The 18,111-nt window shown below is 44.5% G+C and overlaps 1 long non-coding RNA gene across 1 annotated transcript in view; it reads right to left on the reverse strand.

The window, feature by feature from the left end:
• LOC126635329 (uncharacterized) overlaps positions 1-18,111 on the reverse strand; it is a 494,663-nt gene that overhangs the window by 325,608 nt on the left and 150,944 nt on the right. The gene's annotated exons all lie outside the window — the stretch shown is intronic.

The raw sequence follows: 18,111 nt of genomic DNA on the forward strand, positions 1-18,111 counted from the left end.
GATGGTACAAAACCAGTTGGTTCTGTATTTATGTGTTGGCTTTGCAGAGAAAGCTAGAGAGCTTGTTTTGGACCAGAGCTAAGATTTTATATGAAAACACATTTTAATTGTAATTATCCAAATAATTGGCTATTTGATTTTTAATGAGCTTCTTCACTTATTACCTTATCTGTAAGTGGATTTAAATGAAAGGGGGTTGTTGTCTTATTAATATTAATATTTTTCTTATTGTTTGGAAATGTATTTTTTAACTTCTCTGTATGTTGGCCCAGACTCGGATTAGCTGCTAATTTGCCTAGGAAGTTGTGCTCCAGTCCTTGGCACACTCTTTTTTTCTGATGGGAACCACCTGGTCACAGCTGTTTCAGACTCTGGGGGCTGGACAAGATACTTCAGGATGCTGGGTTACACTCCTGGAGGTGGATACACAGGTTGTTTGTTCACATGGTGCACCTACTTCACTGTTTGTGAAGTGTCCCCGCTCTTTTGCTTTTGGAAAATTGTTCAAGCCCAGATCATGATCTATTTTTGAATCAGCCTTGCAAATCTGACCTTCAGTAGGGAGACACTCTGAAGAGCTGTGTAGGCTCATCTTCCAGAAGGTCCACTAAGTAAATAGTCACAAATTCTCACAAGAACTCTCAGTCTCACCATGACAAACAGTACTTTTTAATTATTTCCATTTTAAGCACCAAGTGGAAGCACTGAGTTGGCTTCAGATGGAATGACCTCATCCAGCCTCCTGCTCCACCCTCCTTGGAATGCACAGCCATAACACACCTGAGCTCTAGGTCTCCAATTATGAACTCTGCAGGATTACAAAGATTCTTCAGCAAATTAAGGACAAGGCACAGTTATGAATCTTATTGTTAAAAGCAGTCTCTGATCTACATCATGTGCTGGAAACCAAGGTGCTAATGCAACAGTTCTTCAGAGGAAAGTCCTCCCCTGGAAGAGCCTCCCTTCCTGACACTGTTACCACCAATAAAAAAATGTTTTCAGAAAATCAAATTCATATCCCTGCAATGCACTGCCTGGTCACCTGATGTATATTGACGTAGTGCTCTGCAGTGAAGTGCAGCTTTACTGGTTTTCAACCTCTGGAGAGAAAATTATTGTGCTCATCTAACATTAATTAGTTTTAAAATAGCAAATAGCCTTCTCTGCAACATACAGAGGTGCTGGAGCGTGTCCAGGGAAGGGAACAGAGCTGGGGAAGGGTCTGGAGCAGCAGGAGCAGGTGAGGGAGCTGGGGGGGCTCAGCCTGGAGAAAAGGAGGCTCAGGGGGGACCTTCTGGCTCTCTGCAACTCCCTGACAGGACAGTGGAGCCAGGTGGGGGTCGGGCTCTGCTCCCAAGGAACAAGGGACAGGACAAGGGGAAACAGCCTCAAGCTGTGCCAGAGGGGATTCAGGTTGGACATGAGGAAGAATTTCTTCCTGGAAAGGGTGTTCAGGCATTGGAAGGGGCTGCCCAGGGAGGTGGTGGAGTCCCCATCCCCGGAGGTGTCCAAGGAACAACTGGACGTGGCACTCAGTGCTCTGGGCTGGGTGACAAGGTGGGGATCAGGCACAGGCTGCACTCGATGGGCTGGGAGGGCTTTTCCAACCTCAATGGTTCCATGATTCTGTGATTCCTCTGTGAGTACTTTTCAAGAAATAAAAGTCAGATCCTTCACCAGCTTCATTACTCTGCTCTGGACACAAGGAGCAGAGCTCTGGCTGTAAGAGCAGGTTTGTGTAAGCAGGTTTGTCTTTTGGACATGTATCCACTTGTGTGCAGGAAAGAGGCTCTCACCACAAATATTATTCACTTCTAAATTCTCTTTAAGCTTAAAGTTGTTCAGCAATGAAAGGAGAGAGAACTCTAATCAGAGAAATACTTGCTATGTTGCGAAGAGAGAACAGTCTCACAATTCACAGATTCAATCATTCTCCAGTCACAATTAAAGTCATGTTAGCTAAGGAACAATGAGTGAAAAATAAAGGGATGGGCACTGTAAGAAAAGGAAATACAATGAAGGCTGAAGTGCTGCTCATTTCCAAAGCTCCTGAGCTCAGATTACTGTATAATCAAAATCCTCCTCTTTGAAAATTGAAGAAACTGGATAGATAACCCCACAGAGAAGCTGTGACTGCCCCATCCCTGGAATTGTTTAAGGCCAGATTGGATAGGGCTTGGAGCAACCTGGTCTAGTGGAAGGTGCCCCTGTCCATGCCCTACTGCCTTCCTGCCTGCCTTCCCTCCCTGCCTCACTCCCTCTTTCCCTTTCTCTGACTTTCTTGGAGTCAGAGGTGGTTGCAGACACAGAGCTGTGACCAATGGAAGGGGGACTCTGTGCTATGCTGGCCGAGTGTCCTTCTGTCACAGTCTGACCTTCTGCAGGTGACTCTTTGGTGAAGACCCAGAGTTCACACCTGGGCACAGGCAATGCCCTAAAACAGGAAGGACCTTTCCTACAATCATTTATTCAAATCCAAAAAATATCCTTTCCTGCTCCCACTTGATGCCCATTTGGTTCCCATTTGCCATCAGGCTAGTGATTTTAGTAATATTGTAATTGAAATTATTTGGGTAGAGCTGCTCTAGATCCCCAGGTTTTACTCTAATTAATGCCAATATTTTGAATCATCCCTAACTTTCAAGCTAAATTTGGGTTGGGCTTAACAAATGATAATTCCAATGTATCTGTGAGGGATCTGCGTTTTTTTGTTTCAATGCATTGATTTTCCATCTTCAAATTGGGATTGAAAGAAATCAAAATTTCTAACGCATTTTAAAGTCATTTTGAATTAGTAAAAATATTTTGCATTACTGAAATTGAAATGTTGTCACAATGGTAATCTTCACAAGTCTTAATTTTTGTAAGTGTAAGCACTAATGGCTTCATTTGGACAAGCTCTTTGGAAACAGAAGATCAAAAACATTCCCTTTAAACTGTTAAAACGAAATGTGTCACTTGGCTGAAATACTTGATTTCAGTGGTTTAAAACCAAAATTTATTGAACTTTATTTGATGTTTTAAAACTAACCTGATTTAAATGACAATAGAATTTTTCATTGGAAAATTATTTGACTTTCAAATGTAACTAACATGGAGAAAATAATAACAGAGAGCTCTGAAGTACCCAAATCCTCAGAATTAGCTGTAGTTGGGGCACAAACAGAGTCTGGAATCTGTCAGCACTTTAGAGGACTCCTGGCTACACAGAGCAAAATAAGTGACACCTATTCAAGGTCTTCAAGGTCTTCTCATCACAGGCAAAAGGAGTGAGGAAGAATTACTGTTCTGATTGAACTCCTGTCCTTGCCATCAGTGCAGAAACTTCAACCCTCCTCTTTGGAACACTCCAGGATTTGCTTTTTCCCAGTACTGGGGGAAGGCAGTTCTGCAGAAGAGTTGCCTTGAGTACCTGCAAAGGAGAATAAAATTCTCCATGAAATCCTGTGCATACTCAAAGTTGCTCTTGTAACATGTTTGAACACTTTTTAGATCTGAAATCTCTTAATTAGTCCCATTATATAGTAACAGCATGTTCTGCAAAGAATTCAGTCATCCCTAAAATTATTTGCTAAAATAAATGAGTAGAAAAATGACATTATTTTTTAGAACTCTATCTAAAACTGGGCCTTGACATAAGGAGAACTGAGATACAGGTTTTTTAACATAACAGCTCCTGGCATGTACATCATAGCTGAGTGTGAACAGCAAAACCCTCCTGACAACATATGTGTGTGTGCATTAAATGTTTGTACTGCTGTCACTTTAAAGAAACCCAACATTATTTGGGAAAGGCGTTCCATGTAGTGTTTTTTCCATGTGGGATGCCTCAGTTCCACTCAGTTTTGCTCTCCCACAGAGGTGTGTGTGTGTGTAGGAATAATCCGTGTGTGTCCTGACCCAGCCCTCCTGCATTGCCAATGTTTAAGGTTCAGGTAACAGCTGTAATGAAGGGTTGGGAAGAGAACCATCACACAGGGCTGGGGAGTTCAACATCACAGCTGGCTGCAGGGTTTACAGCTCACCAATGTTTGCTCCAAGAGACATTGAGAAACAACCTCTCTGTGGGGCCAGGGCTGTGGGGCCTTCATTTGGCACTTCTATCTGAGCATAATCTTATGACTACAGAATCATGAAGGTTGGACAAGCCTTCTGAGCTCATTAAGTCCAACCATCAACCCAGCACCACCACCATGGTCATCAATAAACTATGTCCCCAACTGCCATATCCACATGTCTTTTGAACCTTTCCCAGGATAGTGACTCCAGCACAGCCAGTGCCAATGTCATGCTGTAGATAAGTGGGACCAGATGCTTCTTTCCAGCTGCAGGAGTGGCCAAATGCACCTTTGAGGCCAGATCGTGCCCCACCTCTGAGTTAATGATGTGTATCCAGGGGGTCCTGCTCTGGGGTAGGCAGACCTCTAAAAGAGAGGAAAACCATTGTTTTCTTGTATGTACTTTGATGTGCTGCTTGTGTGTGCTGGCACAAGCCCCTCATTAGTGACAGAATGTGACTAGAGCATGGGCAAACCCACTCTGTGTTTGCTTTACCTGCAAAACAATAACAACTTTCATCAACAAAGGGCCAACAGCCTCCTTGCGTGAGACAGACTTTTTATTAGGTCTGAGACTGAGAGTGGCTCTTCTTAAGAAATACTGGTTTATTGCAGCAGGCTGGGAGATAAGAGTGAAATACCAAACATACACCCACAAAAAGAATGTGTGTAAAATTGGAATGATAAGGGTTTTGGAGCAGGTTCCTTCTCAGGTGCTTGAGGTGCAGCACTACCTCATATTTGCTGGAGAAGTTGAGGGAAATTGCAGTAATATCAATTATAACTGGGGCCGCTGTGCCTGTTCAGAGCTGTCTCAAAGCAAAATAAAATAAATACATTTCTTCTTTACCTTTTTGTCAAGGTTATGTGACTTTGCAAACAGAGAATGCAGCTACAGAAAACATTCCAGTGTCAGCAGCGAGGAGTGGACAGCATGAGACATCTTCCTGAGGATTAACCTTCCCTGAGGATCAGAAGGAGAGGATTCTGCCTGGTAGGGAGAGGATTTGCTCCCCAAGAGCAATTCCCCACCACAAAAAATGTGCTTGGGGACATGAGTTAGTGGTGGACTTGGCAGCTCTGGGGGAACAGTTGGACTTGGTGGTCTGAGGGGGCTTTCCCAACCTCAATGATTCTGTGATATTTCAGAGAATCAGGATAAGTGCACATTCTCTGTTGGAATGTATCCTCTCTGCTCTTACTCCAGGCGTGCCACAGTAGTCAGTACCAAGCTCAGTGGTGATAACTAGCCAACAATTACCATAACTCCAGCTTCATTCCTTTCCTCTTTCCTTCTTGTGTGAAGGAAATGAAGGATAATGGCTGATCCTGCCCTCTTATGATCCCACAGCAGCATAGCTCCTTGCTTTGGAGCAAGACCTGTGCTAGGGGTTGAAGGCCATTGGCTTGGTCCTTGCTGGTCTAGCAGTGCTCCCCACACAGCCCTGGAGTCACATGCTGGTTTCCAAGTGGACATTTCTAGTTCTCAGATGTCTCCTTGGAGCTACAACCCTTGAGCCAGGAAGAGCTGCCCATCTGTCATTTTTTGGCTTTATGGTATCTAACATTTCCAGCTGAACTCCCTGCAGCATCCAAGATGGACTTGCTCCTTCACTGACAATCCACCCCAAGATAAATGATGGAATGATGATTACAAAATTAAAAATAAAGAAAAAAAGGGCTGAGAAAAATACGAGTTTTTGAATCAAACATGTAGAGAGGAAAAAAATTACTTAAAAGGGCAAGAGTGTCAATACTGTTCATCCCTGGACTATTCAGAGCTGTTACTATAGAAAACAGTTGACATTTATTTTTGTCAGTATAGTCAGGTCAATATGAGGAGAAACTGTTGCCTTTAGATTCTCTCTTGCTGCATTTCTCAGTCTCTGTTTCCATCCAAACTCTCAAGTTTCCATCTTATGCTTTTATCTTGTCTTGGCAATTGCACTGAATATTGATAAGTAACTAAATGTAGACAGTTTCCCAGGTGACTTCTCCTCATACTGAAAACCCAAATTTGCACTTTTTTTGGGTGCCATATGGGTCCAATTACCCATTAACTCACAAGGAGGGCAGTTAAATCCAATATTGCATTAAGGTGTGCAATATGTGGGCTGAGATTGTTTTCCTGCTGGCATTTGCTTGCAAGCATTTAAATTTCCTGTCAATCACAAGGCAAGCAAGTTATTTTCACTGTGCCATTGAGACCCAACTGTCACAAAGAAAACATCACAAAAAGCACAAAAATGGCACCTTTTTGATGGTACAACATGATTATCCTGATCTTATATTTTGTTGTGGTTTCTATAGATTATTTTTCTGCCTTTATTTTTTTCAGAACAAAGTTCTTGCTTTGATGCTTCCCTTTGATAAAGTTACAAAGCTGTGCCAAAGATTTGAAATCTGTCATGGGACTTCTCTCTTCTCAGGAACGAGTTGCAAATGATGTCCCCCATAGTTTTTAAAAAGCTGCCTGCCTCTCAATCAGCAAATATTCTTCCGTGACACTGTGAATCTCTCATTTTTTCATGTCTGCTTTTGTCTGAATCCTACTGAAATATTAACGGGGTTCCTTAGAGCTGACATGAGATCCACAGTCTGCTCAGCACATCACTGTTGATGCTGATTCCAAGTGACTCCAGGGAACAGCCACCACCCACCCAGAGGACACTGGAGGCACCAACCCTTCCCTGGCATTGGGAGGCTTTCCAAAACAGCCATCCCGTCCTCATCTCACTTTAATTACTGTTGCACTGGGAGAAAATATCACAGAAGTTTCTCTCTTGTGAATCAAGAGATTCAAGAGTTCTACTGCATATGTAAAACTCGCTCCTCAGGGAACAGCAGCACAACGATCCCTGAGCCTTTGCTTGGAGGCTGTTTCCTGCTGAGCCTCTTTTCACCTTTTTTTCCCCAGTCATGTGATCTACTTGACCTTTTCCCAGGGGGAGAGCTCCCCACAGCCAGGGCTCTGCATGGCAAAGCAAATAACACTATGTGCTACATGAGCATAGGTCCCTCTCTCGAGCACCACAGCCACCCAGCTCCACACAGTGGCCCTCTGCAAAGGTGTCCTTCAAAGCATTTGTTTGAATCATCCTCAAAGAGATAAACACCCGGAACATTCTCCCCAGAACCATCTCTGCCTCTTCTTGTGTTGTAACAAAGCTGAAGATGAAGACTAAATCTTAAATGTAGTTGGAAAAAACCTGAACTAAATCAAAACAGGTTTAAAAATGTATTTCTGTTTCATTTGGACATTAACAGGAGGGAGGGCAACATGGTCAGAGGCAACAGTAGAACTTGCAGCCACAGAGCATGAAGGAGACCAGCAGACTGTGTGAACTCCAGGAGCAATGACACCACTTGGAGAAAAGGAATTAGATGTGTTTGACAAAGGAGATACAAGGCCTTGGTGCTACGGGCTCTTCATGCATGGGGAGTTCATGCCAAGGCAGCACAGCCACCTCTGCAGGTCCCAAGCCAGAGGAGCTTGGTAGGAACCACTATGGATATTCCCATGCTTATGGTTTGGGTTTCCTTTGCATCTGCTTTTGTCTTCATAATGCCACTGAGGATGATGCTCTTCCTCACTTAAAAACCCTTCAGAAAAGAGGAAGAACCTCATGAAGAGCAAAGGAAATTAAAGAGTTCTTTTTTTCACCTGATATCCAATGTCTGAGTGAGGAGGAAAAGGAGCAAACAGGCTGTGGAATGTTTCACAGGGCACTAAACAGTGAGGCCAAAGCCAAGGGCCCTGTCTGGGGTTCCACTGGGAATAAAAATTGATAGTGAAGTCAGGTATTTCTTAATGTAATTTTTGTTTCCATGAACACAGGGGAAACCAAATAACAAGAGAACATTTATTTGCTTGCAGCTCCAGCCCTCTTTCAGCCAGCACTCACCTTGGAGAGCACAGAGACCTCAGAGGTTTCCATCAAGGCTGCATTTGCAGCCTTTGTTCATTTTTCTGTCTGATGATCAGCATGTCTTGTCTTTTCCCAGTTTCCTTGCAATACTCCAAATTTATTTCACATGCTCAGCAATGACTTGGCTTCCATTTGAGCTTGATGTGGGTGGGGCTGTGTTTTTCCATCCCTATACTCCCAACTTCTTACAGAAATTGAGAGGTAAAAAGGTCTCTTGCATAGTAAAGGTGAAGTATCTCATTTCCTAGCAGAGGTGGGGGGATGTTTGCCATGTCAGGATTGTTTGTACAGGCTTCCCTGGATGTATCTCCCAGTCTGGAGGAGATCAGAGTGTGATGGTGCAGGACACCATGGCTCTAGGGCTAGAGTTTTCTGCTCTTACACCTCTCTCCCCTGCCCTCAGCACGAAAGCTGAAGTAGCCATGACCTGCAGATGGGATAATGCCACATACAGTTAGACCTGGAGGCAGGAGAGAGACAAGGAGTGCTGGCTGACCCTGATGGTCAGGACCCCTCTGCTGGGTCAGCAGCCTCATTAAACCCCAAACAACATCCTCACGAATACAAGGAAGAAAGTTTTTGTTACTGTTGGAAAATCAAGCCCTGACAAAGTCAGTCCTGAGAACCCCTCCTCTCCTTCCCTCCACTAGACCATATCACTTGTGTGCAGAGGCCTGGGTTGGTGGGACTGTTGCTGATGTAACCCCAGACCCTCTGAATTCCACATGGACTTGAGTGCTGCAAAGAGCAGTTTGTGCCACACTTAATTCCTGCAGTGTTGAAACTCATGACAGCTCTCACGGGCTGCTCTGCTCCTCAGACAGGACTGCCTGGTGTCTGCAGCCATCAGCACAGTGCAGGTGGGATAAGAGCTCTGGAGTGCACTGCTCTGAAAAGGAACAGGAGAAAAACCCTTCACTTGGACTTCAATTTTCAGCCCAAATATTGATGGCAAAAGCACCACTCTGTGTCTACCAGAAGCCACATCAGTTGCATGAGGATTTATGCTGTGTGTATCAATCTTGCTCGCAGGGAAGGATTATTAATGTTGTGTTTTTAACCATCTGCATGTCCCTCTTCAAATATAAAAAAGTGAACCTTGAAGTTGCCAGATGAAGACAGCATTTATCATCTTCAGCATGAGTGCCACTGAAATACTTGAGCTCTCAAGCTCTCTCATCTGTCAAACTGGGGATCAGAGGGAGCAGCCAGTCGGTATTCCAGGATTCACATAAAACCCAGCACTTGTCCAGCTGAAATTCCGCATTTTCATGGAGAGACTATTTATGAGACCATGTAGTGACAAGACAAGGGAGAATGGCTTCCCACTGCCAGGGGCAGGTTAGATGGGATATTAGGAAGAAAGTCTTCCCTGTGAGGGTGGTAAGGCCCTAGCACAAATTGCCCAGAGAAGCTGTGTCTGCCCCATCCCTGGAAGTGTTCAAGGCCAGGTTGGACAGGGCTTGGAGCAACCTGGTCTAGTGCAAGGTGTCCCTGCCTATGGCAAGAGGTGGAACAGGATGAGCTTTAAAGTCCCTTCCATCCAAAAGCAGTCTGGAATTTCTTGATTACAGGAGGCCGTGGTGCCCCTGATGCCAGTACTGGGGCCCGGGCAGAGCAGGGTCAGTGGGGACAGCCCAGACATCAGGATGCTCTCTAGCAATGCAATTGTATTTTCCCTTCTGGCTTCAAGTTCCTCCTGTGATCACTTTTGCCTCCACAAGTGATGCACACAAATTAACAATGCTGAACATTTGAAACTCGATTTCTCACTTCTTTGTGAATTATGTTAAAATTCCTGTACTCCCTCACTTTCAATGAGCAGGTGGGAAATCACTGCAGAGGCAGTGGAGGAGTAAAACATGGAGTTGTAATAATTCAGTTGTAAACATTGGCACTGTGTATGTGGGCACTAGAGCCTTTCCTAAAAATAATACAGATAAACCACCATTTGCAGCTCTGTAAATCCAGCACCCTCCTGGGACACAGGGAGAAGAATTCTGTAGTGCCACCAAAGCCAGGTGATTAATAATTAGCTTTAAACTTCCTCATCATTTTTCCATCTGCTGACAGTGCCTTTCGCATATTATAATTGTGTCTCTCTCAATGAATTACAGCTTTTTTTTAGTAGGTTCTTAAAAATATGCTTTTGTTAAGCTGCAGCTCAAAAACAATTTTTAAAATCTTGTAACTTGATCAGTTTTCCAAATCTGCACAATCAAATCTACCGGAAAAAAAAAAAAGATTGAAAGCAACTGTCACTTCTGTTTTCAGGAGTGAAACTGGGGGGAGGGCATTTCCAGGGCTTGGGAATGATGCACAATGCAGACAATAAACCAGCAAATTGCGCCGTCCCACCTGTTCCCATTCAGGTATTGATAAGAATATTATCAGCCTTTGGAGACACTGATTCATTGTGTTGTGGAGTAGATAGGAAAAAAATAAATTCTTAGTGGAAGCTGTTAATATGAATTCCCTCCCTGTTACGCGTATTAAAGGAATTTCAGCCCATCAGGAACTAATCACATTTCATTTTCTCCTGTTTTTTTTCTCATGGTCAACACATACCGGCACAGCCGAGGTGTACGATAATCAAAGCCTTCTTCATGGTTGAATAAATTTAATACTCTTGCTTCATCAGTGCAGCGTATTAAAAGTCCCTTGACATATTTAGCTTGATTGTTTAAGGCATCACTCCGGAGCCACGGCATTAAAGATTTCACCTGCAATATGGGGGGCCTTGGCTTTCATTTATCTGTAACATGACATAAGGAATTGGATTGAAATAAGTTTCTTTGAAAAACAAAGCCAATTGATGAAGTCATAATACATTCTCCACAACCTAAGTGGAAAAATAAATGAACATTAATTCGGTGTTTGCAATAGCAGGCAGCACAAATAGTACAGGTATTTGGAGTTGTAGATAAGTAATTCAACAATGTAATGTCATATAAAATAGATATTTGTTTTACAAACAAATTACAAACAGTTCCACTATGTTTAAAATATTAACTTGCTTTTCTATGGCATAATTTTGTTACTAAAATGCATCGTCAGCTCCTTTAATTCCTGTGTGATTCCAGTTTGAACCAAGCCTTTCTCCTCCTCTAGCTGGTGGGAACACCAGGTGCTGGAGGAGCCCAGGGCTGAGCAGAGCAGGAGCTGGTGCCGATGTGGGGTGAGGATCCATCCCAGCTCCAGGGCCTGGAGGGCGGGAGAGGGAGTCCTGCATCAGGTATTGAACAGCCAGCTCAACCCACTGAGCTGCTGGATCACTTGAACCACTTCAAGCAAAAAATGTCAGACTTCTGGTCCATGATGGACACGGGTTTAGCTAAATTAGAAAACACCAAAGCAAAACTGCTGATTTTCTAGTTAAGGTTTCTGCATTCAAAGCCAGAATGCAATTGGGGAAAAGTGTTTTCAGCAGCACTGGAGACGAAATCCAAGAGCCTAAAGCCGATGCTCGGATCAGTGATAAATTCAAATGAAGCCTCTCTGTTAAAGGCCAGGTTGCAACTTACATGAAATTCAATTAAAGATAAAATATCTATTTTCCTGGCCTTACTAATAGAGCGACTGGTAATGACCCTGCCAATAACTCCAAACTTGCTTTAGGATATATCCAAGGGCGCAGACTTTCCTGTCATTAATAAATCGCTTTGTATGCCACTGCACCACCAGAATTGTCTTGGTACACCTAGGATAGGAAATAGGAGGATACAATGCTGGAATGTCTCTTAATACTGTTTTTCCAAGAGCAGATTCCCTCTAGGATAGGATCAGGGATTTGTAATCCAGCTGTCTTTTCTCCATCAATGCCTCAGCAGCAAGACAGTGTCCCCTCCCCTGGGTATGGGTGGGACCCCCAGTGACAGAGCAGCACCAGAGGTCCTCAACACATGAAACACTTTGAAATGATGAAAGGGAGAGAAACAAATAGACCTCACCCTCTCCCCACACCTCAGCAGTGCTTCTGTCCTCCCTCTCCTTTCAATGCAGGAGTGCAGAGCCACGGGGCAGTTCGGGGACTCCACCAGGATCTGGTGTCCAGATCCCTGGAAAACAGCATCAATTGGAAATGAGAAATGCAAGTCTCCAGAGCAGCCTGTCCTATGCTCTGAGGGCTCTGTTAGGAAGATGGGGAGGGCATGTACTGGTCTTGAATGGTTCAAAGCCTACCCAAATCTATCCACCACAGCCCTTTTCCCCTGGAGGAAAACCAAACCTGGTGCAAAAAAACCCCACAAAATTGTGCTTCATGCCCTGGTATTTTCAGGTCCCTTGGGTAGTGCAGAGTTCGGGGTCATTCCAGAAGAGATTTCTCATAGACAGTCTTGAGATATGATTTTTGTGTTTATACAGAAATGTATTCACAGAATCACAGACTGGTTTGGGTTGGGAAGGACCTTAGAGCTCATCTGGTTCCAACTCCCGTGCCATGGGCAGGGGCACCTTCCACTAGACCAGGTTGCTCCAAGCCCCATCCATCCTGGCCTTGAATGTATTCACAAGGTCTTGCTCCTGGAGACAGGGAAGAAGGCTGGATGGGGTTTCTCCCTACAGGTACAGGTATATCTGTGTGTCGTCATTCCCCAGGTGAACAGCAGACAGTATGTGGGGAGGGCAGCCCCCCCAGCCTATTCTGGGCTGCCTTGCCTCCCTGTCCTCCCTGGGCCTCAGCACACACCACTCGCCAGAAAACACAGAAATGGCCAAAAATCACCAGTGTGGCCCCACATCTGTGCCTGGCCCTATGAGCACCTGCAAAAGAAAGGATTCACACCAGAGCCAATGCAGGAAGCAGCTCCCAGTGAGAGGCAGCACAGTGTGTGTCAGCTGAGGGTGGCACAAACCTTCAGCTGCAAGTTAAAAGGGCTATTAAGTAAAACACTGAGCTGATAAAAAGATATTTACTGTTAGTATGGAGTCTATTACTATGTCATTAGTAATAATAACACCCAGATAATGAATTGAGCCTCTCTCCTAATGACTTGGGGTGTGGAATCATTCTTTCTAACTTCCGTTCTTCAGAAGAACACTCACTAGGCAATTAATATTGTCACTAGCATACCGAAGATCCTAACCCCACTGTGATTAGAGCAAATGAATAATTTGCCATTCAGATGCATCGAGAATAAAACTAGGATATGACTGAGAACAAAATTCCTGAGTTGCAAGCTGTAATAATTAACACCCAGCAGAGAAGCAGGGGAACAGTTTAGAAAGACCTGATCTGAAGTCTCCTCAAGAGGCTAGGAAGACTCTCCCCTACCCTCCTCTCTCTTTCTTTCCTTTCCCCTCCCCTCCTGTCTTTGGAACACCCAAAATACAAGGACGACATGTCTGCTCGGCAGAATTCCCATAGAAGGGGAGTCAGGGCAGAGGATCAGTGGGGCCTCACCAGTGCCGGGGTCCTGGCAGGTCATTGCCAGCTCACATGTCCTGGGCTTCGGTGTCACTGCTGACAACAACCCTTATTTTGGTAAGACAGAGCTGGACTGCAACAGTTCATGGAGGTTTTGCTGATAATTAAGGTAAGAGTTGGCACCACAGCCCAGGTGTCCCTTTCAGATTGGGTTCCTACACCTGAGGTCCCACAGCCACACCCTGCAGAGGTGATGGCACTTCCCACTCCTGCTATACCCACTGTGAATTCTACTTCAAAACCAAGTGAGTTGTGAGAAGCTTGAACCAATCTGCCATAATTCAGATTCCTTCCAGTATCTGAAGGGGACCTACAAGGAAGCCAGAGGGAGATGAAGAAAGGGACTCTTCATCAGGAACTAGTGACAGGACAAGGGGGAATGGCTTTCCACTGGTAGAGGACAAGGTTAGATGGCATACTGGGAAGAAAGTCTTCCCTGCAAGGGTCGTGAGGCCCTGGCAGAGGTTGCCCTGTGGCTGCCCCATCCCTGGAAGTGTCCAGGGCCAGGTTGGATGGGGCTTGGAGCAACCTGGTCTAGTGGAAGGTGTCCCTGCTCATGGCAGGGGGTGCAATGAGATGAGCTCTAAGGTCCCTTCCCACCCAAACCATTCTATGATTCTACAATTATCTGGCAGAAAGTTAGGAAGATGGTTCCCCAGGGACAGCCAATCCCCCTTGTGCCTGGGGCTGTGCGAGACCAGGAGCCCCAGCCATGCTCTGGCAGCCCTCCAGGTAGACCCCAGGGCAGCCCCCCCATTCTGCAACCACCTGGTTCCCTCCTCCCAGACTGAGAGGGAGAGGGAGGAGGGAGAGGGATCTGAGAGCCAGGGATACCTGGCTTTTCTTATTCCCTCCACTTGCTTAAAGCTCTTGAACTGATCCATGCTCCCAGGGGAGGTGAATAGTTAAAAAATAAATAGGCAACCAGAAATACATGGGAGAGAAAAAAACCCCACATGTAACATTTATTGTGAAGAAAATAAGTATTAAAATAATTTTGACAGGAAATTAAGGATGAGTCAATAATGGAATTGTGTTTTTGAAAGAACAATGGTATGTTAACACCAATTCCGAGTCTGGAAAACAGGATTGAAACAGATCAAGGGGCACCTGGGACAGTAAAAGATCTTTAAGGAATAAATGGAGATCCTCCTAACTCAGCATGTGCCTTACGTTCTGCTGTCAGAGACAGAGGGGAGGAGCTGGTTGTGTTACACACTATAGGGAGAGGGACACTCAGCTCCTATATATAAACAATTTTGGGTGTAAACCTTTCTGGTTTATACTCTCAAGACTTGTTTCAGACCCCCGGGCCATTACCCTCCCAGGCTGGCTCTGCCTCGAGGGGGGGCTCCTCGCTCAGCCTGGCAGAGAGCAGGACGTGCATTTCCTGAACATTAGTTTGCAAATGGAGCCTGAAGTGTTGGTTCTGCCCCATAAACCCCAAATAGCCCAAAGAGATTAAGGTGAGGAGCTTTTCCCAGCTCAGCCCCATGGGGAGGGCACACAGGGTGCCTCCTGCATCCCCCTCAGGAGAAAGGCAGCAGCAGGTGATGAGCCAAGTTCCTCTGTCAATCATTATTTTATTGCTTTGGGGATTTTATGGTACTTGCCAATACTCTGCTGGGAAACCATGGCCCCTGGTCAGTGTATTTCATAAAAAAGCACCTGAACTGATCCAATGTGGGCTGTAACAGCAAGAAGTGCCTCTCTCCCCACACTGTTCCACAGTCCCAGCAGGCAGGACACGTATGTCCCATCCCAAATATTTTACATGTGAGTGAAGGCAGGTACAGGCTGTTTCATATCTGGTTTTGGCTTTTTCTAATTATCTCTCTGGAGCTCTACTAGTTTAAAACCATGACCAAGAGCACTTCGAGTCCCATTCTCTTGGCATCCAAACTGGTGGGAGAGATAAAGGCTAGAGCCCAGTGTTCACCCGTTGCTGATGCCATTCCATGATTCTATGACTCAGACTCTGAATACTTTTGCCTGTCAGCCATACAGCCCCATTCCCTGGGGTTTGTACAGGCTGCAGGGACACAGCCTGAACTTTGCAGCAAGGACAGACTCACTGAACACCACACTCCCATCCGTTCTGGAAATGGATTTGTGTTGTGACATTTTCTCTCCTTGCTACAATTTTTGTCACTGTAAGGAGGTATCTGGGATTGTATTGTCTCATTTTCACATTGCCATGCCATACTCTGTTGACCTTTTTAATATTCAGTATTTTGAATGGTTGACCATTGCACTCCTCCTCTTCCCATTAAAGGGAAGCCCAACCTGTTGCAAAAGACTGGGGTGACCAGGCAATTGAAATGAAAAATTCTGAAAAGGTCAGATGAGTGCAACACTTCATATATTTCACAAAATGTAGGAGCTATTGAAATTTGTGTGCCTTCTTTCTGTGACAAAGGCTGTTCCAGCAGCAAAAATAAAAATAGGTACAACATCAATCCAGTGTTCTGCTAACAGCAGTGCTGGAAAAACCGTGGGGCTGTATAATTTCTCCCATTGTTATTATGGTTTTTAGCTTCTTCTCCTCTTTGAATAGATTATTGCAGAAATGTAGCAGAAAGCTTAATTTCCATTTGATTCAGGAATCTGTTTGTGGTGCTGCTCAGGCTCCTGGCATTTCAGAGAGACTCCTCAGCCATCTCTTGATAAAAAGGTAAAACTCATTCAAATAAGAAACATACATTTTTTTCCTGCTTCTTCAGCAACTTTAGAAACATTTTCAACCCCATGTCTGCATCCACATTACCATTATCAATGGGCATCTGCTGCTCATTGTCCCCTGCATAAACAGCCCATTAAAGCCCAGTTTGGTACTCCCAGCCCTGTTGCTGGCTGAAAGAAGAGAGGGAAGGCTGGGAGCAACAGAGATTCTAAAAATGCTATTTGGAATTTAATATTGAAATTGTACTTGGCACATTTCCCCCCAGTGATCAAACATTAATCTCCATCTTTTGTTTGGGTTTTGTTTTCAATTGCTTTATTTATTATTATTTAGTGGCATATCAAGACTATTACTATTCTGAACTCAGGAATTTAAAAGTAAAATATAAAATCATAGAATCATAAGGTTGTAAGGCATCTTAAGGATCATCTGCATTATCAAAAGACCTTGAACATCATCTAAATTATCAATCCAAAGCTAATTCCAAGTGTGCTGTCCCATGTTCTGTGGCATGACCCACCAGCCCCAGAGAGGTCCTGGTAAGTGGCTGAACCAGGTCACATCATTTTTCCCAGATTGGCCCAAAGACAAGTTACACCCCTGCAGTGACAGGTGCTTTAGAAATCAGAACAGAAGGAATAAAGATTGTTACCATTTGAATTTGTCGGTTTATCAATACTATTGATAAACCTCCCACCAGGGGAGGTTCAGGTTGGACATTAGGAGGAATTTCTTCCTGGAAAGGATGGTCAAGCATTAGAAGGGGCTGCCTGAGGAGGTGGTGGAGTCCTCATCCCTGGAGGTGTCCAAGGAAGGACTGGATGTGGCACTCAGTGCTCTGGGCTGGGTGACAAGGTGGGGATCGGGCACAGGATGGACTCGATGGTCTTGGAGGGCTTTTCCAACCTCAGTGATTCTGAGGTTCTATTTTGTTCCTCAAAATGTCTGATGCTCCCCAAAGTAAATGACCATCAACAAAATTCTCCTTTTTACAAGGCACACAATCAGCTTTGCTCCAAATAGCAGAAATATTGCAGACAAGTTTCCAAAACTCCTAATTCCTCTCCTACCTTTTTCTCCCAAGACTTTTACTGGAAAGCAAGAGGAATTATGCACCATGAGAAGCCATAATAAACCCCACAAGTCACAGCTGTACCCAGCACAACAACCACGATGTGCTTCCACTCTCCCTTAGATCCACACTGTAAAGATTTACCTCATGTCTATTTGTATTTTCCTAATGAAACTATTTTCCTAATGAAATAAGTCTCAGGCAGATTTCCTAGTGGGAATGGACTTAATAAAATCTTCAAAGCCCAGAGTGCAGAAGTGCCATGGTGGCAGTGCTGCCAGACACAGAGGGGATGGTCCCTGGGGAATGTCATGCCCATGCCAGAGCAGGGACAGTCCTGCCACAGGGATTACAGTGCCATCAGCACCTATGGCATGCGTAGGAGCATCCAAACCAACTGGGAATGATACACCTGAGTTTGTGGCTTGAGGAACTGCTGCTGTCTCTGGCCATCAATGAAACCCAATTTGAATTACTTTGCAGTTTTTCTACACCAGCTCAGCACTTCTGTACAGCCCTAGCTGGAAAAACCTGCATATTTATCACCTTTACTGCCAAAATCACAGAACTGACCTGAGCTAAAAAACAATGGGGATAAAAAAAACACCGGAGCATGTTAATCAGTGAAAATGCTCTGTGCTACAAGAAGCAACACACAGTGTCTGCACCTGAGTGATTCAGTACACAAACGTCCAAGACACATTTTTAACCTTCATTTTCATTTTACTATTTAAGTGCCTTTAGCTTTTCTACTTAGTCACCCTTTACCATATTAGAAGAAAATTACTTTTCTCCTTTTAAACACATCGATGTGTGGTCTCTTTCTTCAACAGAGATGATCTCAGAAGTCAGTTTTATCCTCCCTTCCCAGGATGTAAGTTGAAGAGAAGCTTTGCCCCTGGCAAAGAGTCTGCCTGCTATGGAAAATGGACACTTTGGCT

The sequence above is a fragment of the Myiozetetes cayanensis genome, unplaced genomic scaffold (genome assembly GCF_022539395.1).
Source record: "Myiozetetes cayanensis isolate MyiCay16 unplaced genomic scaffold, myiCay2020 scf12, whole genome shotgun sequence".
Taxonomy (NCBI): Eukaryota; Metazoa; Chordata; class Aves; order Passeriformes; family Tyrannidae; genus Myiozetetes; species Myiozetetes cayanensis.